The sequence below is a fragment of the Tasmannia lanceolata genome, unplaced genomic scaffold, assembly GCF_043159265.1.
Source record: "Tasmannia lanceolata isolate RefF3 unplaced genomic scaffold, GAP_Taslan_0.1 ptg000018l, whole genome shotgun sequence".
Taxonomy (NCBI): Eukaryota; Viridiplantae; Streptophyta; class Magnoliopsida; order Canellales; family Winteraceae; genus Tasmannia; species Tasmannia lanceolata.
Window position 1 is genome coordinate 47,324,484 of NW_027518695.1, and position 22,875 is coordinate 47,347,358.

The following is a 22,875-nucleotide window of genomic DNA, read 5'->3' on the forward strand; positions in this document are numbered from 1 at the left end:
AAACACCTTATCTGTTAGGGTGGGAAAGAACAGTCAAATACTATTATAATTCTCCACAAGCTCCTCTCTACCGATTCAAAAATACAGATCCAAAACTCCACAAATATGACAACATATAATCCCATTATATATACCATGCTCATCTCGGCACTTCATAATTTTCCACAGGGAACAAATGGGCCAAACATTTAAACATCTTTCCAATTTTATGGGGAGGGATTCAGGAACATAAATCATCACGTGAATGCCATAAGCAATAAAGAATTGAATCATATGAAATTAAAATTTGAGATCCAAATCAAAATCTCCACAACTATTAGCAATTCAGGGGAATTTCAAAGGAAGATGATCTTCCATTTTCTTTTATAAAAATGAAAAATAAAATAAATAAATAAAATTACCTCCTCGTCCACAAAACAGATCAAATACTGATCTTTCTTAGTGAAATCAAATACTGATCTTCTTAAATAAGCATGAATATCAACAAAATACAACAGAAATTAAGGAGAATTTGTTAAATACCTGTATTGCAACTGAAATCGCTTCCTTACTATTAGATCTCAAACAAATCCAGGGGAAACTGATCTTGATCAAAGTAAAACAGATACAAAAGCTTTGGATTCGATGCTCAAAGGTGTAGATCTGCTCGCAAATGATGTCTCCTTGCTCAAGATCAAGTGGAATGCCCAAAGCTTATTCACCAACAATGAGATCTGAACCAGTAAAATCAGATCTAAAGAATATACGAATGGATCAAGGGTTTGAAGCCTCAGATCTAAGGTTTGGATGAAATAACCTAAGGTTTAGAGATTTAAATCTGAGATTTAGGATTTAAAGAGATTAAGATCAAACAGACACAGATCTAATTAGAGGAAAATGAAGAAAAGCTTGCAGCAGAAGAAGATTGACCGGGATTTAACCAAAATCCGGCAAGAGTAGTTAGAGGAGATGATGAGATGAAGAGATTAAATTCTGGCCGGTAGATCTGTCGGAGAAGACGATTGGTTAGGGTTTCAAGGTTAGAAATGAGGTAATAACAGGAAATCAACAAAGTTTTTCTAGGATTTGAACAACAGAAAATGAACTGGAGCACTAGAATCCAAGCACAATTGCCGGAGGCTGGACGGGATCCGGCAGATCTGATCTGAGAAGGTGACCGGAAAGAAAAGAAATGAGGTTTAAGGATCTTCTATCTCTCTCTCTTCTCTGCTTTTTCTCACAACTCCGGATCGGAGATAGGATTTCCGGCGAACGATCGGAGAAGACGATCGACGGAGGAAGACAAAGAAAACCCCTAATTTCTCTCTGCTCTCGCTCTCTCTCTTCTCTGTTTTAGCCGAGAATGAACAGTGATCTCTCTTTTTCTTTTTTCGTTTTGATTTTTTTTTATATGTTAAAATAACCGGTTGATATCTGCACCCCCATTTGATGGGCGCACAAAACTGGATGAGTCGTGCCCGCCATTTTTGTCTTATTTGGCTTGGGCGCGACCATCACAAGATAATTCGCCCCTCTTTTACTTGGACAACCTCCTCAGCAGATAATTCACCCCCCTTTGGATTTGTACTACACATCCTTTCTCGGCTCGTCCTATTTGCCATTTCTCGGCAGATTTTGCCGAAACTTTACGGAGGCCTCGGTGGGACCCTAAGCTACCTCAGGGTTCGATTTGTGATCCCAATTTGGTGATTGGATGAGGTTTTGTACAAACGATGCGAACCTGGGTCCGGTCAAAATGGGGTGTCTACAGGCAGACGTGTCGATCTCGTCTATGAAGGCTTGATGAACCTTCGATCTGCTACATCACCAGTCCCTGACTAGTGGCTCTGATACCACTTTTTGAACACAAGGATCAAAGCACACAACTTTAATACCGCTTGTAGAAAACAAAGATCAAAGGACAAAGCTTTGATACCACTTGTAGAAAACAAAGATCAAAGTAGAAGCAAAAACCCACAACACAAGAGGGAGAGAGAAAATTCTTATACGAATATTATTCAAAACTAGAACAGTACACCACTCTTTATTAATCTCTTCTCTTCACGTTTTTGCACTCTCTCTCTCAAACTATCACATGAGTTTGGAAATCTCTCCTTGTATATATGCTTTGGCACTTGTTGCCTTTACAAAAGAAAGCAAAACCTACTAAACTAGACTTACCACAAAACACATCGATATCCCTCTCATGCCCTTCTCTTTCCAAAAAATAGTTTCCTTTTTCTAATTGTCGTAGCATAGTATTGTAGTCTAACCAAAATACTAAAAGCACTTTCCTTAACTAAAACAACATTAACAACTTAAAACCCAGATTAGAAACTTCCAAATTAAATGTCCTAACCTAAACGAGGAAAGGTCCATGTGTGTGGTCACACGTTGGCCCATTCCCTCCGACACCGTGAAGAGTTGGCAATGACTCTCAACAAATGTCCCTCTAAATGAACCATAATCATATTGTTAGTCCAAGGGTTCCCATGGGTTCAACCATTCACATTTTCCTTGTTGTTTTGATGCTAGCAAACTCAAATTGATTAGTCTTTATGGACTAATGTGTTGCTTTGGAGTGTCGTGCCTTAAACGGGAATTTCAGATGTCATATCGCCATTACACAACTCAACTCAACACATGGCTTGCGGATCAAGATGCAAATGAACCAAGACGAGCTTGTACATACATTAAAAACATCATTCTCGGAAGATGATTCAAGTCAAGAGCTCAAGTTGAAGATCCCACAAGCTTGCCTAGCAATGTGTCAAGTAAAAGCTTAGAGAAGAACTAGCATTTGTGACACCTCACGTAACATTCAACATGTTCGAAGAATGGAGGAAGTCACAAGAAACAAAGCAAGTTGAAGAGTTCACTCACAAGTGGAAGATGTTCAAAAAAGTGCTAAGGAGCCAAGACAATCAAAGAAGACTCAAGTTATACATTTTTAGATTGTATTGGAGTCCTCTTGTTAGAATGTAGTTACACTTTCAAAAGGTTTTTCAAATGGTTTTCATAAACAAATTTAATATCTTTGAAAATCATCCACACACCCAAAAATGTGTTTCAAAACCTTGAACAAAAGCGCAAAGACCATGGCCCAAATCCCTGGATTTTTAATGGTTAAAATAGGTTTTTAAACAGGGCCGGTCGACCAGGGTTTCCTGGGCCACCGCGGCAAGGTAGCTGGAAATTCAGCACTTGCAAAAACAAAGCGGGCCGGTCGACCGGGGTGTCTCGGGCGACCGTGGATATGTTTTTGTAATTCAGAAACAAATCCAGCATGGTTAGGGCGGGCGACCGCCATAGAGCCGGTCGACCACGGATAGGTTTTGAGCAAAATTTTTAATCAAACAGAAAGCCCTCGTCGGGCGACCGCCATAGGCTCGGTCTTCTACGACGGTTTGAAATTTAAAAATAAAAAAGAGAGCCCAATAAGGGCAGGCGACCGCCATAACCCGGTCGACCGCCACGATCTAGCAAAGTAGCCGTTGGGGATTTTGCGGCTTGATTTTTTCAACCCAGTTATTTACTGTTTTGCCCCCAAACGATCATATTTTCTAATGGGCTATATATACTCTATCCAAAACTATCTAGATAAACTTTTTACAATATTTTCATATATATTTTAACCTAAACTTTGATATCAAAAGGTTATTCCTCTTCTATGCTTTGAATTTGTATTCTACATTTTATCAAGAGGATCTCCATAGGGCTTCTACATTTGTTATTTTCTTTAGAGAGTTTGAGAGCTATTACTTTTGTATCAAGCCTAATCAAGAAGCAAAGTGGGTTCTTCTTTTAGTTGTTCATTGTACTGAGGGTCTCTGATTCGGCCCGTTAACAAAGGTGAATCTGGTGGAAAGAGGGTGTGTCTTAGCAAAGGCTTCGTCCGGAAAGGGTTTGGTCCCTTGGAGTTGGAGAAGGTGATTGTACAATTTGGAGATTGTGAGATCTCATATTTAGTGGAGTACCCAAGGAGGTATACTTGGAAGAGTGGAGTAGGTCTTGTTGATAAACCGAACAACTATAAAATTCGTGTGTTCCTTGTGGCATGCTTCTTCTCTCTTCTTCTTCTCACTTGGTGTTTGGCAAATTCTAACCTTTCTTTATTCCTATGTTTTATTGAACAAGGGTTAGAGAATACTATTGATAGTAATATCTAAACCCTAGTTCCATTATATTGCTACTTGAACAAGGGTTAGATTCAAACTCGTAATGCTTTTCAAGATCCTAATTAAACGTATAATTGTTAATTGTTAAAATTAGTTTTAACATTACACTTAAGTAGGCAAAAATTTAAATTAACCAACTCACCCCCGCTCTTGGGTTGTCACACTTGTATTTCACATATCATTTCCCTCTAAATCTAGTACAGAAAAACTTTTATGAAGAAATTTTGCCAAAAAATATTTTCCCTGCAATCCAAACAGGGCCTTAAGAAATATTTTTTCATGGTTGCCCAACATTCTACAATAAGATCTCCTCTCTCTCTCTCTCTCTCTCTCTCTCCCCCCCTAACCCTAAGCTACGTACATGCAGACAATGTAAGGAGGACATAGGACATTGGAATGGACGGTCCAGATCAAAATGAATCGTGACCCAGGGCTCAGAAAGTAGGATTCGAAAAGCACTCCAAATGGGATTCGAACAGATCCTCATCAAGACAGACATAAGTGGATCCCATCTGAAGTGAATCAATTGAGACCCCTAGGTGCATGGCGCAACAAGAGGGCTGCTAGTAGGGGTGTCAACGGATCCACCTATGTCTTAGTCACGATCCATTCAAATCCCTTATCAGTCGGATCGGATTCGGAATGTTCTTCGGATCCTACTTCTTGCGTCCAGGTGACGATCCATTTCAAATCGGACAGTCCATCGGAGTGTCCTAATAGGTCCTACTTACAAAACAACAAAAAATATCAGCTTTCTTCATTTGAATTGAACTTCAAAAATTCCTCAATTCAAAAAAGAAATAGTCACAATATCTAATAACAACCCATGATTTTGATGAAGAATATGATTTTATTGTTGAAAAGAACTCCAATGTTCGAGGGTGCGTGATGATAAAATTTTCTAGTAACTAATCCTTGTTGAGGGTGAGTGACAAGTTTACGGGAAGAAAAACCGATTTGAGGAAAGTAAGAGAAAACTATGTCTGGAAAAGAGGGGAAGTGGAAAGTCGTAACCTAAGCAATATTTACTTCTTCTTTATGAAAATACCCCTTCTTTAAGACTTAATATTAACAATATTTTGAGGGTATTTTAGTAAAAGGACTTCGGATTGTGACTATCCATCAGATTTTTTTGCCATGTCATGATCACAATCCTAAATTTTTTGGATCTTACGAAGAGGATCCAAAATATGCCCATGGATCCTTCTAATGTGCCCAGATCCTGTCTAATAAGGTTCGGATTCGGACTATCCATCGGACCGTTTGGGTCCATTGACACCCCTAGCTGCTAGGAACCTCCCTCAAACAAACATTGTTACTAGTAGCCGTAATTTACTTTTGGTAAGCAGTAAATCAAAATTTTCAATGCATAAGCTTGTCTATTTGATTGGTGTTTTTACCTATTGATTCCATCTGTCTAACCAATGATCGAACGAGTGCCAACGACCCTGTCCGTCTGATCAGATGCCATGGTACAAAGAGTTTGTTTATAACTTTTGCTCTCGCGCTAAAAGTAGATATTATTGGTGTGATTTTTGAGAAATTGTATGGTGTAGGGCCTTTCAACAATAAGGCCCTTGTACGGTGGAGGTACCAGCCTTGATATTTGATTTAACAGCAGCTTCTCGAAAAGGGAGCTTTTGTTGGATCAAATATCAAGGGTGGTACCTTTACCGTATTGTTTTAAGACCTTACACTATATACAAAGTAGAAGTGATATATCTGCCCCTTTTGATTACTTGGGACAACCAGCAGCAATGTATCAATGGGGGCAGGACTGCAGAGGGGTTGATGTACTTTAGTCAAAAAGATTCAATAGGGCATGACTGCAAGGGGCTGATGTACTTCCGTTAGAAGGATTCAATGAGGATTCAATGGGGGCAACACTGCAAGAGGGGCTGATGTACTTCACGTCAGAAGGATTCAATGGAGCTGATTGCAACGTACCTTCCCTATAAAAACTCGTGATTTTTACCCTATGGTCTACCGAAGTGTGTTTTCTATTCTATTACAAAGATAAAAAGATTCTTACTGTTCGATTTGAAGCATTCAAATCTTTAGTTAAAACAACAAGAGATGTTATACGGTAAGTGCGTGCGAAATTCCTTAAAAATAAGCAAAAGTAGAGATGTGGCCCTCCGCCCTCCTATTTGATATCATTCTTGAGATTATCCCAACCGTCTGATTTGTGTGACTTTTTCAATGAATGGGATTTGTTGCCTTTTATTTCCTAGTTATTCATTTAAAGTGCCAAAATCGGATTGTTTAGAAAATCGGATGGTTTAGAACGTCTACGGTGTAGGACTTTGGGGTTCTGATTCATAGGCCGCAATAATGGTTCTAGTCATAAATTTTAATGTGACCTTATAAGCTTAAAATATCCGGAATAATTAATAAATTCTTGCAATTTTAATTAAATAGAAATTTGTGTAATAAACCCAAATTTCAAAACTAAACATGAATTTTACAAATAATTCTTTAAATTCTCTAGTTGTTTATGAATTTATTGAAAAAATCATGATATTTAAAAGAACATTATGGTGAAAATAGAAGGGTGTCCTCGCAAAAAATCCCAACTGCAAGGGCACCCCCATTGAATCGACGTCACCCAATTGCATTTATAACGGTTATAAAAATGCAAAAAATGACAAGTTTGGTTGGGTGACATGGATCCAATGGTGCAACCATGGGGCTAGGTTTTTGACCGGGCACCATCAATTTAGCATTTTTTGGTAAGGAAGTTGGGGTTTTGCAGAGCCCTACCAGTTTAGCATTACTCTTCAAAAATAAGCACCTACACTGCATCTTTTTCAAAATTTCCCTTACTTTTCTTGATTTCCCAATCTACTCAAAAAAAAAAAAAAAACATTGTCAGGTCATCTTATAAGTGCCATGTGTAACGTGGGGAATTAGAGAGAGCCATAGTTTAAGAACGCCAAGTGAGCTACCAAGCTTCATTCTCTTATATTGTAACCCTAAAATTGAGATGGAGCCCATTTTTTGTGCTAATAGGGTTAAAGGAAATTAAATATTTTTCATGCGTGAGCGTCCGTAGCATCATTTCTCTTTTCATTTTCACCATATTTTCCGTTCACTCCCCTTAGAGTAGTACCTATGACTTTACAATAAGGTCACTTTAGTCATTTCACAGACGTGAATTAAACTAATAACACTCTAGCAGTTCTGTCGCGAATGGTGCCGTTGCGGTCAGACATTCCGGCTATGCACTTTTTGCCTGAACTATAATTAAGTTTGCATTTTAATAAATGATTAAAATTAGAGAAAATGACCAAAAAAAAGGCCTTTATTATGATAATGACGTGTCCAGAGAGGAGATTTGAAAATGACTAATATAGAGTGATAGTGACTTGTTTGGGTGTTTTAAGACCAAAGTACCCCTCAGTTGAATTTATTTTTTTACTTTGGGAATGAGTAAAAAGATATTTTCACAAAGATATTTTCACCTCTCTCTCTCTCTCTCTCTCTCTCTCTGTCGCAATCACCGGCCTTTCTCTTCGGCCTCTCTCTCCGGCCTTTCTCTCTCTTTACTCTCTCTCTCTCTCTCTCTCCGGCACTCTCCGTCGACGGCACGGCACCCTCTCTCTCGACCTCTCGATGGCCCTCTCTCTCGACCTCTCGACGGCCCTCTCTCTCGACGGTACCCTCTCTCTCTCCGGCCCTCTCCGTCGACGGCACGGCACCCTCTCTCTCGACCTCTCGACGGCCCTCTCTCTCAACGGCACCCTGTCGCTCTCCCTCTCTCATAGGTTTGTACTCTCTCCCTCTCAGTTGTTTTTTGGGATTTTAGGGTTTTGAAAAATTAGGGAAACCAAAAATTAGGATTTTAGGGAAACCAAATTTTTGGGAAACCAAATTTTTAGGATTTTAGGGAAACAAAAAATTAGGGGTTTTGAAAACAAAAATCAGTTTGAAAATCAGTTTTCTCAAAACCCCTAATTTTTAACCCCTAATTTTTTACTAAATCTATGGTTTAAAGCCCTAAAGGTTGGTTTAAACCCCTAATTTTGTACTAAATCTATGGTTTAAAGCCCTAAAGGTTGGTTTAAACCCCTAATGTGTTACTAAATCTATGGTTTAAAGCCCTAAAGGTTGGTTTAAACCCCTAATGTGTTACTAAATCTATGGTTTAAAGTCCTAAAGGTTGGTTTAAACCCCTAAGTTTTTACTAAATGTATGGTTTAAAGCCCTAAAGGTTGGTTTAAACCCCTAATTATTTACTAAATCTTTGGTTTAAAGCCATAAAGGTTGGTTTAAACCCATAATGTTTTACTAAATCTATGGTTTAAAGCCCTAAAGGTTGGTTTAAACCCCTAAGTTTTTACTAAATCTATGGTTTAAAGCCCTAAAGGTTGGTTTAAACCCCTAATTTTTTACTAAATCTATGGTTTAAACCCCTAAATGTTCATTTAAACCCCTAATTTTTTACTAAATCTATGGTTTAAAGCCCTAAAGGTTGGTTTAAACCCCTAAAGGTTGGTTTAAACCCCTAAAATTTTACTAAATCTATGGTTTAAAGCCCTAAAGGTTGGTTTAAAGCCCTAATTATTTACTAAATCTAATGTATAAAGCCGTAAAGGTTGGTTTAAACCCCTAATGTTTTACTAAATCTATGGTTTAAAGCCCTAAAGGTTGGGTTTAAACCCCTGAGTTTTACTAAATCTATTGTTTAAAGCCCTAAAGGTTGGTTTAAACCCCTAATTTTTTACTAAATCTAAGGTTTAAACCCCTAAATGTTCGTTTAAACCCCTAATTTTTTACTAAATCTATGGTTTAAACCCCTAAATGTTCGTTTAAACCCCTAATGTTTTACTAAATTTATGGTTTAAAGCCTTAAAAGTTGGTTTAAACCCCTAATTTTTTACTAAATCTATGGTTTAAAGCCCTAAAGGTTGGTTTAAACGCCTAATGTTTTACTAAATCTATGGTTTAAAGCACTAAAGGTTGGTTTAAACCCCTAATTTTTTACTAAATCTATGGTTTAAAGCCCTAAAGGTTGGTTTAAACTTCTAATGTTTTACTAAATCTATGGTTTAAAGCCCTAAAGGTTGGTTTAAACTCCTAATGTTTTACTAAATCTATGGTTTAAAGCCCTAAAGGTTGGTTTAAACACCTAATGTTTTACTAAATCTATAGTTTAAAGCCCTAAAGGTTGGTTTAAACCCATAATGTTTTACTAAATCTATGGTTTAAAGCCCTAAAGGTTGGTTTAAACCCCTAATTTTGTACTAAATCTTTGGTTTAAACCCTTAAATGTTCGTTTAAACCCCTAATGTTTTACTAAATTTATGGTTTAAAGCCTTAAAGGTTGGTTTAGACCCCTAATTTTTTACTAAATCTGTGGTTTAAAGCCCTAAAGGTTGGTTTAAACTCCTAATGTTTTACTAAATCTATGGTTTAAAGCCCTAAAGGTTGGTTTAAACACCTAATGTTTTACTAAATCTATGGTTTAAAGCCCTAAAGGTTGGTTTAAACCCATAATGTTTTACTAAATCTATGGTTTAAAGCCCTAAAGGTTGGTTTAAACCCCTAATTTTGTAGTAAATCTTTGGTTTAAACCCCTAAATGTTCGTTTAAACCCCTAATGTTTTACTAAATTTATGGTTTAAAGCCCTAAAGGTTGGTTTAAACCCCTAATATTTTACTAAATCTATGGTTTAAAGCCCTAAAGGTTGGTTTAAAGCCCTAATTATTTACTAAATCTAATGTATAAAGCCGTAAAGGTTGGTTTAAACCCCTAATGTTTTACTAAATCTATGGTTTAAAGCCCTGAAGGTTGGGTTTAAACCCCTGAGTTTTACTAAATCTATTTTTTAAAGCCCTAAAGGTTGGTTTAAACCCCTAATTTTTTACTAAATCTAAGGTTTAAACCCCTAAATGTTCGTTTAAACCCCTAATTTTTTACTAAATCTATGGTTTAAACCCCTAAATGTTTGTTTAAACCCCTAATGTTTTACTAAATTTATGGTTTAAAGCCTTAAAGGTTGGTTTAAACCCCTAATTTTTTACTAAATCTATGGTTTAAAGCCCTAAAGGTTGGTTTAAATGCCTAATGTTTTACTAAATCTATGGTTTAAAGCCCTAAAGGTTGGTTTAAACCCCTAATTTTTTACTAAATCTATGGTTAAAAGCCCTAAAGGTTGGTTTAAACTCCTAATGTTTTACTAAATCTATGGTTTAAAGCCCTAAAGGTTGGTTTAAACTCCTAATGTTTTACTAAATCTATGGTTTAAAGCCCTAAAGGTTGGTTTAAACACCTAATGTTTTACTAAATCTATAGTTTAAAGCCCTAAAGGTTGGTTTAAACCCATAATGTTTTACTAAATCTATGGTTTAAAGCCCTAAAGGTTGGTTTAAACCCCTAATTTTGTACTAAATCTTTGGTTTAAACCCCTAAATGTTTGTTTAAACCCCTAATGTTTTACTAAATTTATGGTTTAAAGCCTTAAAGGTTGGTTTAAACCCCTAATTTTTTACTAAATCTATGGTTTAAAGCCCTAAAGGTTGGTTTAAACTCCTAATGTTTTACTAAATCTATGGTTTAAAGCCCTAAAGGTTGGTTTAAACACCTAATGTTTTACTAAATCTATGGTTTAAAGCCCTAAAGGTTGGTTTAAACCCATAATGTTTTACTAAATCTATGGTTTAAAGCCCTAAAGGTTCGTTTAAACCCCTAATTTTGTACTAAATCTTTGGTTTAAACCCCTAAATGTTCGTTTAAACCCCTAATGTTTTACTAAATTTATGGTTTAAAGCCTTAAAGGTCGGTTTAAACCCCTAATTTTTTACTAAATCTATGGTTTAAAGCCCTAAAGGTTGGTTTAAACTCCTAATATTTTACGAAATCTATGGTTTAAAGCCCTAAAGGTTGGTTTAAACTCCTAATGTTTTATTAAATCTATGGTTTAAAGCCCTAAAGGTTGGTTTAAACACCTAATGTTTTACTAAATCTATGGTTTAAAGCCCTAAAGGTTGGTTTAAACCCATAATGTTTTACTAAATGTATGGTTTAAAGCCCTAAAGGTTTGGTTTAAACCCCTAATTTTGTACAAAATCTTTGGTTTAAAGCCGTAAAGGTTAGTTTAAATCCCTAATTGTTTACTAAATCTATGGTTTAAAGCCCTGAAGTTTAGTTTAAACCCATAATTTTTTAAAAATGTATGGTTTAATGACCTAACGTTTGGTTTAAGCCCTAATAATTTTTCAGAAATCTATGGTTTAAGCCCTGAGATACAATACAATAAAAAATATATGGTTTAAACCAATAATTTCTCACACCTTATTGGTTTAAACTCTAAATCTTGAATAATATATGGTTTAAATCAATAATTTATGACAAATCATTTATTTAAACTCCTTTTTCGGAAATCAGCCCCTAAGTTTTGAAAAACAATGGTTTAAACCAATAATTTATGAGAAATCATTGGTTTAAACCCTTAATATTTGAGAAATCAGTTGGTTTAAAGCAGTTGTTAACTTTTTTTTCACCACATATTGTTTCAACAGGTCAAAATCTGATTTAGTGGATTTGATTCCATCTTTTCCCCCTAGTGATCATCTCATCAAACCATGGTAATGCCTCCGTTATTCTTTTAAGCCTTGTAGTTTAAAAATTGTTGTATATATCTAATAATGGTTTGTTTTGCAGGCGTCTTATGCTACGTCGAGATGCTGCCCCTCTAAGTTTGACGAATTCTTCAGGTCCCTTGACTTGAGGAAAGCACATACCGATATGCTAGAGCGCGGCCCATTTGGGGCCTTGCTTAATTTGGAAGGTCTGAAATTGCACAAGGCAATTTTGACCGTCCTTGTGCGATGTTGGATACCCAAGTCAAGGGCATTTCAAATAGGTGGCATATTACTCCCCTTTGAGGTAAGGGATTTAGCATTGGCATTGAGCCTAAGCTTGGTAGGAGATAGAATACGAATAGACTGGGATTCGACAGAGGAGGTCGAAGGTTGGAGGTTTTCCGGTGCTTGGGCGAGATTTAGTGAGATTACAGATGTTATAAGGGCGGAGTCGAGATCGGATGAGATTGCATCCGTCCACGCAACAGTGAGACATTTGTTGCTGCTTCTGTGCTGCTGTGTGCTTTTTGCCCGAGCTGACCCTGTGGATCACAGGACAAAATCCTGCCTCTTCCCTTACTTAGGAGCAGAGACCGTGGGAAGAATTGCTTGGGCATACCCTGTGTACGACTTCCTGGTAGACTCATTGGATTCATATTCGAAAAACGGGAAGACAGGATATATCACCGGATGCGCTATTGTGCTACAGGTGAAGAGTACATATATTATATACATGATTACTCTTTTGTAAGTTTGGTTTTTTCTTCTCTAAAGGCTGACTGTCTGTCTTCATTCCAGGTGTGGCTCTTTGAGCATACTACCTTGTGGGCACCTTCAGCACCAGATGCACATCCACGCCTATTAAAGTGGATCACAGGGATCGATACACGGCGGACTGACCATGCAGCCTTTATCAGACAGATCCGTGATGGGAGGCTAAAGAAGACCTAAGTAAGACCTAGAGCTTCTGTACTCCCCTAGTACTCACTTCTTGTAACCGAGATTAACTATTTGATTTCAGGTTGTGAGGTGCCTACTACCTCTTCCTCGAGAAGAGGGCCTGCTATCTTTCACGGCAGATGAGGCTGATACTGTGATGGGAGAGGTAACGAAAATGACTCTCTTTCTTGCATAGGGTCGTTATATTCAAGTTATCTAAATTTTCTGTATTGTTGATACATTTTCTCTATTGTTGATACATTTATAAGAAAGAAGCTTCTGCGACCGCCCCAACAGTTGAGGAATGCCTCCAAGACATTCGGATTTTAGAGAAAGAAACGATAGCCTCTCTGAGTGATATGTTACGTAAGGTACTGAATTTTAAGTCTATATTCAATTACTATATAGTACATTCTCTGAGTGATATGTTAATAATTTTCCATTTCCACTTTTCAGAGGAGCATACCTTTTAAGGAGAGGACAGGGAGAAAAAGAGATGTTGATAGGGAAGTGAAGGAAGACCATGTGTCTATAAGCAAGGCTGATTTTGATTTGTTAGTGGAGAGGGTTAGAGACCTTGAAAGGAGGTCAGTACGACATGAAAATGAAATAGCCGAGCTTAAGAGGATCATTGCCTCGGGTGGAATGGAGGCCGAATCACAGGATGAAGGAAAGGGGGAGATGATGGGAGGGGATGACGGAGGGGTGGCCGAATCGCAGGATGAAGGAAAGGGGGAGATGATGGGACGGGATGATGGAGGGGTGGTAGTCATCCCCAGCCACGATTCGTTGGAGGAGGAAATAAAACGGAATGTCATTTCCATCCACGACATTCCACTGAAACCTGTGGCAAAAGTGATTTGGAGTATTGAGAGAGGAGTGAGGCTGCGTTTGAGGAAAAGTAAACCCTCTAAACATACTACTTCCCCGTATACGGCTTTCGGGACTAAGAAGGTCAATGATAAAGCATTGCTGGTGGTAGACCCGCAATGCCATCGGTTGCTCCCAAAGCTTCTTGCGCTTCCCCCAAGGTAAATTGGATTGAAGCCCTTTTCCAATATAGTTATCTAGCCTTTGTAAATCCTAAACTATCAGGTGTTTTGCAGCGAACGAGTTATACAGGTCAACGACGACTTCCTGTGTGCCGAGGACTTGGTTATCCTTAACAACCCCATTGAGTGGTTAAGTTCTCCGGTAAATAATTTGGTTATTTATGCTAAAGCTGAATTATTTCACCATCGATATTTGTCTCAAATCTCTATATGTTATTTTACGTAGATTATGAATGTATACGCCGAATATCTAAACATTCGGGACGAAAATAAAAGAAAGCCTGGAGAAAGAGCCTGTGTGGCCATTACTACCTTCCTCTATGTAAGAATAGATAGTTTTTCATTCCCAATCACAAGTTATTTTTTATAGGTGGTTGTTTACAAGGTTTGAATTTGTTTTCGTCACTCCATTAACTTCTCTTGTATTATGTTTTTAGGATTGTCTAACTAGCAAAGACTACACTGGCGGAGATAGTCTTATGAAGTATGTGAAATGATTAAACGACTACCCGCCGGATACCCTAAAAAGAGTCTTATTCCCGCTGCATGTCCCTAACCATTGGATTCTCCTGGTCCTCGATATGGTGGATGAGAAGTTCTACATCTTCAACTCCTTGCGAGAGCAGATCTACTATAGAGATGTTGTACCATTGGTGAGTTCGGGTCCCACTTTCCTTGGTTATATTTCAATGTATATAAAATCCTTAGCTTGTATGGATTGTTTTATAGATACGATACCTTGAACGGCTATACACAAGTATGTGGGACTTCGATGTAAGCAAGTTTAGAGTGGTGGAAGTCGAGAAGAGGCCCTTACAACTCAACAGGTAATAAAGTTCACTTAAAATCAGTTTGGAAGTTTAAATTTATTGTGGAAGAGCGTGGTCGATGATGTGTTGTTGTTTTGCAGCAATGATTGCGGGCTGTTTGTGCTTAAGGAGATGGACTGCCTCGCACGTGACGTTCCGCCTGAGTTCAGTCAGGCAGATATAGCGCTAATGAGACGACAATTGTTTGAGGATTTCTTAGAAGGCCGGTGTGGCACGGTTCTGAACTTGTAGGAGTTCATGAACAGGCAGGCTTGGCGAGCTTGAATTCCATTTGAAATGTAGGCTTGTAAGAAAAAATATCCTTGTAATGTTTATATGTGGGTAAAGGCTCGGAAGAATTCCGAATCGTTTTTTATATCAACATTGTATTTGGTTTGTCTTTTTCTACCAACCAGCAGAAAATGCTGTTGTAAATAAGATAGGCTTTACACGGATATGTAAGTGGTACACATTCCAACACGAAAACATCTCATCTCTGTTGTTCTATATGTGGATCTTATCAAATACATGGATGATGGTTTTTACTCTATAAATTTGTTTTAGATTTTGAGATCCAATGTAAGTCGAAAGTTGATTACTTCAGTCGGTAATAAATTTGTGACCAATAATCAGTTTTGAACCCAGAATTCCGTGGCCAAAAATCAGATGACAAATTGTGGGCAATAATCAGTGAGAAATTTGTGGAAACATTAAGCAAGGAAAAAAAATTTCGTGGGAACCTTACTGCGGAATTCCGAAAAATTTTCAGAATTCCGAACTCGGAATTCCGCGATTACTTTCGGAATTCCACATTACCCATATCCCAAACGTCTACATTCGAATTTCGTACTGCGGAATTCCGCGATTTTTCTCGGAATTCCGCAGTAACCGAAATGAAAAAAAAAATGTCTCGGAATTCCGAATGTCTTGTTCGGAATTCCAAGAGTCGGCCCAGGCGCGCATAAAGAGTGGACCGACTCGTTTTTCTCATTTTTTCTTTCTCCCTTTTTCTCCTCCATCTCAAAAACCTCCTTTGTTTTTTATTTTTTTTCCCCTAAATCCACCATCCATACTCCCTCCATCCTCGATCCTCTTCTTCCTTACGAAACCCTACATTCCTCTCCTAAACCCTACCCACACCATTTTTCTTGAAACCCTTTCCTCTTTCTCTCATTTTTCCATCTTTTAGGTGTCCCTTCCTCTTCTTTTCCCCAATCTCTCCTCTCCATCCTACATGCAACCCGTTTTTCTTCCTTCTCCCCCCTTCTTTCGTCATATTCTTCCATTTAGGGCTTCAAATCCCTCTTTTTCTCTCTTTTCTTTCCTTCTCTTCAAACCCTAATTTTCCAACCATGCCTAGAACGAAAAATCCTAAGTTTGGCCGTTCCTCCGGCGGCCGAGACGATGAAGGACCATCAAGAAAGAGAGCCAAGGCTAAAGCTCTGCTTCGGGAAACTGAGTTTATTTCCGATTCATACTTCTCCTCCGCCCAAGCCAAGAAGACATGGCCAAAACTGGCTAATCGGGGCATCCTCACCGGCCGATTCATTGAGCCCGACGTTCTCCACCATTTCGACCTTCAAGCGCGATTTGATGCCGTTGGGTGGACCCAATTTCTTCATCTCAACGAGCTTGTCTACCCTCGGTTAGTTCGTCTTTTCTATACCAATCTCACTATCACTCCCTCTTACTTCGGAATTGAATCTTGTGTCAAGAACACCCCCATCAAACTCAATATTCATCAACTTGCTGAGATTCTCGCAATTAGTTCCGACGGCTTTGACCATTACTTTTGGCCAAGCAATGGAATCCATTTCCTCCCAGATCTTGATCACGACACTGTGTTTGGCCGAATTACGAAGCACTATCGGCCCAACATGCTTGTGCAAACTTCTCACCTCATACCCGTGGCCAAAATGCTTCATAACTTCATGTTCAACAACTTCACCCCACGCGGTGGCATGACCGATGCCATCCGACCCCTTGAGGCATACATGATATATTGCATCCTTGAGGGTCGCCGGCTTTGTCTACCATACATCATCTTTCGCTTCATGTTCCAGACTCTTTCTCGACACCACGCCTCATTGCCGTATGGCATGCTCCTTACCTGTGTATTTCGCCACTTCGGTATCACTCTGGAGAGTGAGGCAACTGACACTCCCACCGCTCCTTTTGATGATCGGACCTTCCGACGCATGGCACTTGCGAATCAAGAAGTTGCCGTTGACCCTGATGAAGAAGTTGCCGTAGACCCTGATGAAGAAGAAGACGAGGACGCTCCGGACACTGAGGCCCCTGCGGCGCCCTATGCCTCTTTGGATTTGTCTCAGGGTTTCGTAGCCATGCAGGAGGCCCTTGAGCGATCTATGACCACGCAGTTTGAGCGGCTCACTACCCATGTTGACACAGAGATGTCTACGCGTTTCCAATCGCTCTCGACTCACGTTGACGCCCAGTTCTCTACCCTTTATCAGTACCTCACCGGTGGTCCGTCGAGTAAGCACCCGGGCAGTTCCTCTTCTTATCCGCCACCACCTCCTCCAGAGCAGTAGATGGATGCAGTTATTTGCTGATGGCTCAATTTTTTTGGTCCGACTCCTTTGCTATATTCTGAGTCTCTTTCTGGATGTTTTGGGCTGTATTAGCTTTATATTTCTACAGCTGCTATATGATGGTTGGATATTTTTCGAGCTTTATATTTATATAGCTTTATACTTTTTGACAGTGAGTGTGCTTGATCAAGGATACCCATTTTAGGCAGAACAAAACTTGCCTTCATAATTGCCCCCATTTGCAAATGGCATGAAAGTAGCATCTAAAATGAAACCTGTGTTGCAAACTTCATTAATCAACCATTTTGTAGGTACAAATTGAAGGCTGTACATTATAGGGTATCAAACAGTAAAATTTCTCAAAAATAGACTACACATAATTCTAGGCCATTCCCATATAACTTCATAATCTTCAGATGAATCCAAACTTCTGAATTGCGCAGTGCTTCATTGGTCCTTAGACCAGAAGTTTTCGATAAAGCATTAGATGACGACCCTCGAAACAGTTTCTATCAACGAAATCCAAGTCCCTTCAATTCAAATGATCCGAAAAATAGAACAAAAGAATCCTACTTAAAAGAACGGAGGCGGGCGGGATAGGACGGGCCTGCAATCAAATTTAGTAGAATAGTTTCAAGATGCGGCACGGATTGTATTGAGGATCATAATATAAGAGTAAACAGAAGTTCAAAAATTACATACCAGTTTTCCATTGCTGCGGAAGGCCCGATTGGGACCACGTTTGGCTGAGGAGTTACGATGGGCGGATTCTTGCACGATCTCTTATTATGTCCAAGTTGACCGCAAGTACCGCACTTATGGTGCACTCCTCTTTGCATCCCTCTCTCCGTTCTCACTTTTTTCGGTCGGCCTGGCTGTCGTCTTGATTTTGGCGGCAATACCAACGGCAAAGGATGGGTACACTCCGGCCATTGCGATCGGTCTAACATGGGATAAATTGCTCCATCGTAAGTCCTCTGATACGTATCGGCATGATACCATTCCCCGCAGTAACTGTATGGGTCTCGTTGGTCCAGTCCCATGGCTGCTATTGCATGGGAGCACGGCATTCCCATCGTTTGAAACAAACGACACGTACATGTTTTCTTTTCTAAGTCCACCTCATCAACGTGGTACTTGGACTTCACCTCATATACGGTCCAACCACACTGGTGCGCCATATAAGCACCTGCTAGAATACATTGTTCGGCCAACCAGTCTTCCGCGTTTGGGGTCAAACGAGTCGTCCACTTCGTACCTGCCTTCTGACGGTACTGAAAGAAGTCAGATAGTTTCCATCTTGTCTGTTCGACAAGTGCTGCAATAGGCAGCTCTCTTGCGCCCTTTAAAAGTGCATTGAAGCTCTCAGCCGCGTTAGTTGTCAGCACGTTATATCTACAACCTTCAAAATAAGAGCTGGCCCAATTTTGTTTAGGAATCTCCGATATCCATTTCTCTGCGCTTTTACTCATGGTTTTAATACTCTCCATCGCATCCTTAAAAGCACCCTCCCTTAGGGAATATGCAGCATTCATAAAAAGTTTCTGCAGATCTTCACTCTTAAATTTTCCATGGAAGTTGGCACTGAGGTGGTGGATGCAATAGAAATGGTACGACCCTGGGAGAGCTTCCGCTACGGCTATAGGCAACCCCTTCATCCGGTCAGACCCAATCGTGATGACATCTCGTCCTGCCGAAATGAAATTCTGACGGAACAAATGCAAAAACCATACCCAGCTTTCATACGTCTCGGCCTTGACTACTGCAAGTGCCAGCGGGAATAACCCATTGTTGCCATCTATCGCAGTTGCGGCTAGTAGAGTCCCCCTGTACTTCCCCCGTAGATGAGTCCCATCAATTAGGGCGAGGGGCCTAACTGTTCGATTGAACGCACTAATGCTAGGGCCAAATGACCAAAAGAAACGCCCAAATGTATCATCCCCTCTTGGCCGCAGCTCTCGAGTTCGGCACAACTGCACTACTGTGCCAGGATTCCTTCTTACCAACTCATCAGCATATGCAGGCAGGATGCGATATGACGCTTCGGCATTCCCACACATAATTTCCTGTATGATCATCTTTGCCATGTGGGCTTTTCGATACAACATTGTTATACTCCAGTGGGCCTTGATGTACCATCTTATCATAGGAGCCCTAACATCTTCTGGGCTTTCGAATAAGGCTAGAGAGCACTCAGCAGCCCACTTTGCTGTGGCCATGGGATGATCGTTCCCTTTCATTGTGCTTGAGCATGTGTGCTGAGGGATAAATGTTTTTACCTTAACATAATATGTATAAGTGGTCCCTGTGATACGCCATGGGCATGTACGATCCTTGCATCTAACGCCGTACTTTGTGGGATTTGTCTCTTGTGGGACAAACACAAACCGATGCCGGATTGCGTACTCTGTGACCTTCTTCTGAAAGACTTTAAGATTTGGGAAGATTGCCCCGACCGTGAAATCCTCAGGTCCCACGATCACATTTACTTCATCACCCCCTACAACCATTTCATCCGCTTCCATCGGCTGCCTTATATTGGTATTTCCCAAAGCATCGCCTACATAATTACTAGGTTCATCCTCCTCCTCATGACCCAATTCATCATCGTCACCGAAGTCCTCTTCATCATAACGGAAGTCCTCTTCATCAGAACCGAAGTCGTCTTCATCATAACCGAAGTCCTCTTCATCGTCGTCATTACTGCCATCGTTCGGTCGAACCAAATCAATATCATGAATATCACCTCCAAAATCCCTACAGAAGTCCCAATCGTTTATGCCTGGTTGGCTTTCCTCAAAGTCGGTCTCAATCGCGTCGGTCTCATTCAAAGTGGGATCTTCAAAATCCTGATTCAAGTCCACTTCATACCTGCAGATCGGTAGCCAATTAAAGTTAAAGTAATTGATGATCCAATGAAAGGAATGAATATTAATCGCACCCAACGTTCAATACTATAATTTACCGATGTATGGTATGAATACCGCCAAGCGTTCTTTTCTCTTTTCGACCAACGGCCGTTACAATCGGTGATGCAGAAACCACGGGGACAGTACTAATATTCGGCCTCGAAGCCTCTGCAAATGAGGAAGGAATCGTAGGCTCCGGAGAATTGTTCCCTCCGAATCTGAACTCTTTAGTTACATATAGGCTCACAGTGTTAATGACCGTACTATCAAAGAGCATCATTACTAGATCAAGGTCGTTGTCATCTCGAATATCATATAAGATGATATGAGATGAGTCGAAAACATATCGACACTTTATAAATAGAGAAACGTCACCTCTATTGGTCCCAATTTTCCTATGAATTAGATTCTCAAAATCTCTATATTTTGCTCTCCGACCAACAATAAGAGGCAACATCTTGCCGCCCACGTATTCAAATGATAGCACATCCTTTAGAGTGCCGTCGATGTGTAAGACAAAAGAAGCCCTTCGTTCCTCTCTCCTGTAAAGATAAAATTAAACACTTATTAGAAGTTGTTTAATGCAATTTAAATGTGCTAAAAATGGAAAGAGAGGAGAATGGAAAGGGAACTACATACCTTTCCATGGAAGGGAGGTTAGTATTGGTGCAATGCAATAGAATGATACTTTGGAGTGAACCAGTCGAATGGTGGTTTATGCCCCTACAAAGGAAGCAATGGAATGGGGTGTAAACAAATAATGTGTGAGGAATTATTGATTTAAACCATTCATATTTGAAAAATGAGGGGTTTTCTCAACTGAGTTCTAAATTATTAGGCGTGTAAATCAATGATATCCCACACATTATTGGTTTAAACAATTGATTGTTCAAACTTTAGGGTTGTAAACCAATAATCTCTGAGAAATTCTTGATTTAAACCATTGATATTTGAAAATTTAGAGGTTTTCTCAACTGAGTTATAAAATATTAATGGTTTAAACGAATGATATCTCACACATTATTGGTTTAAACAATTGATTGTTCAAACTTCAGGGTTGTAAACCAACAATCTGTGAGAAATTATTGATTTAAACCATTGATATTTGAAAATTTAGAGGTTTTCTCAACTGTGTTATAAAATATTATTGGTTTAAACCAATGTTATCTCACACATTATTGGTTTAAACAATTGATTGTTCAAACTTTAGGGTTGTAAACCATTGATATTTGAAAATTTAGAGGTTTTCTCAACTGTGTTATAAAATATTAGTGGTTTAAACCAATGATATCCCTCACATTATTGGTTTAAACAATTGATTGTTCAAACTTTAGGGTTGTAAACCAATAATGTGTGAGAAATTATTGATTTAAACCATTGATATTTGAAAATTTAGAGGTTTTCTCAACTGAGTTATAAAATATTAATGGTTTAAACGAATGATATCTCACACATTATTGGTTTAAACAATTGATTGTTCAAACTTTAGGGTTGTAAACCAACAATCTGTGAGAAATTATTGATTTAAACCATTGATATTTGAAAATTTAGAGGTTTTCTCAACTGTGTTATAAAATATTAGTGGTTTAAACCAATGATATCTCACACATTATTGGTTTAAACAATTGATTGCTCAAACTTTAGGATTGTAAACCAATAATCTCTAAGAAATTATTGATTTAAACCATTGATATTTGAAAATTTAGAGGTTTTCTCAACTGAATTATAAAATATTAATAGTTTAAACGAATGATATCTCACACATTATTGGTTTAAACAATTGATTGTTCAAACTTTAGGGTTGTAAACCAACAATCTGTGAGAAATTATTGATTTAAACCATTGATATTTGAAAATTTAGAGGTTTTCTCAACTGTGTTATAAAATATTAGTGGTTTAAACCAATGATATCTCACACATTATTGGTTTAAACAATTGATTGTTCAAACTTTAGGGTTGTAAACCAATAATCTCTGAGAAATTATTGATTTAAACCATTGATATTTGAAAATTTAGAGGTTTTCTCAACCGTGTTATAAAATATTAGTGGTTTAAACCAATGATATCTCACACATTATTGGTTTAAACAATTGATTGTTCAAACTTTAGGGTTGTAAACCAGTAATCTCTGAGAAATTATTGATTTAAACCATTGATATTTGAAAATTTAGAGGTTTTCTCAACTGTGTTATAAAATATTAGTGGTTTAAACCAATGATATCTCACACATTATTGGTTTAAACAATTGATTGTTCAAACTTTAGGGTTGTAAAGCAATAATCTCTGAGAAATTATTGATTTAAACCATTGATATTTAAAAATTTAGAGGTTTTCTCAACTGTGTTATAAAATATTAGTGGTTTAAACCAATGATATCTCACACATTATTGGTTTAAACAATTGATTGTTCAAATAATCTGGGACAAATTATTTGAAAAATTAGCTGTTTTCTCAACTGAGTTGTAAAATATTAGGTGTTTAAACCAATGATATCTCAACTTCTTACAAACTGTAGGTTTAAACCATTGATTTTGCAGAAATTACGAATTTTCCAATTGATTTTCTACAAAATTGTGGTTTAAACCATGCAGATTATGGGTTTCAAAATATACTTCTGACAAACTATTGCTTTAAACCATCTTTTAAACCATTGATCTTTGAAAAATGAGAAAATATATTAAGGGTTTTAAAAAACGATTTTTCACGAATATTGATTTAAACCATTTTTTCCAAAACTCTATTGGGTTTTAACTATTGATCTTTGACAAAAGTGAAGGAGAAAGTCACGGTGAGGCCATTTCCAAAAAAAAAAAACCCATCTCAAAAAAATAAAGTCACAGTGAGAGGGGTACCAACCTCTTTTGTGC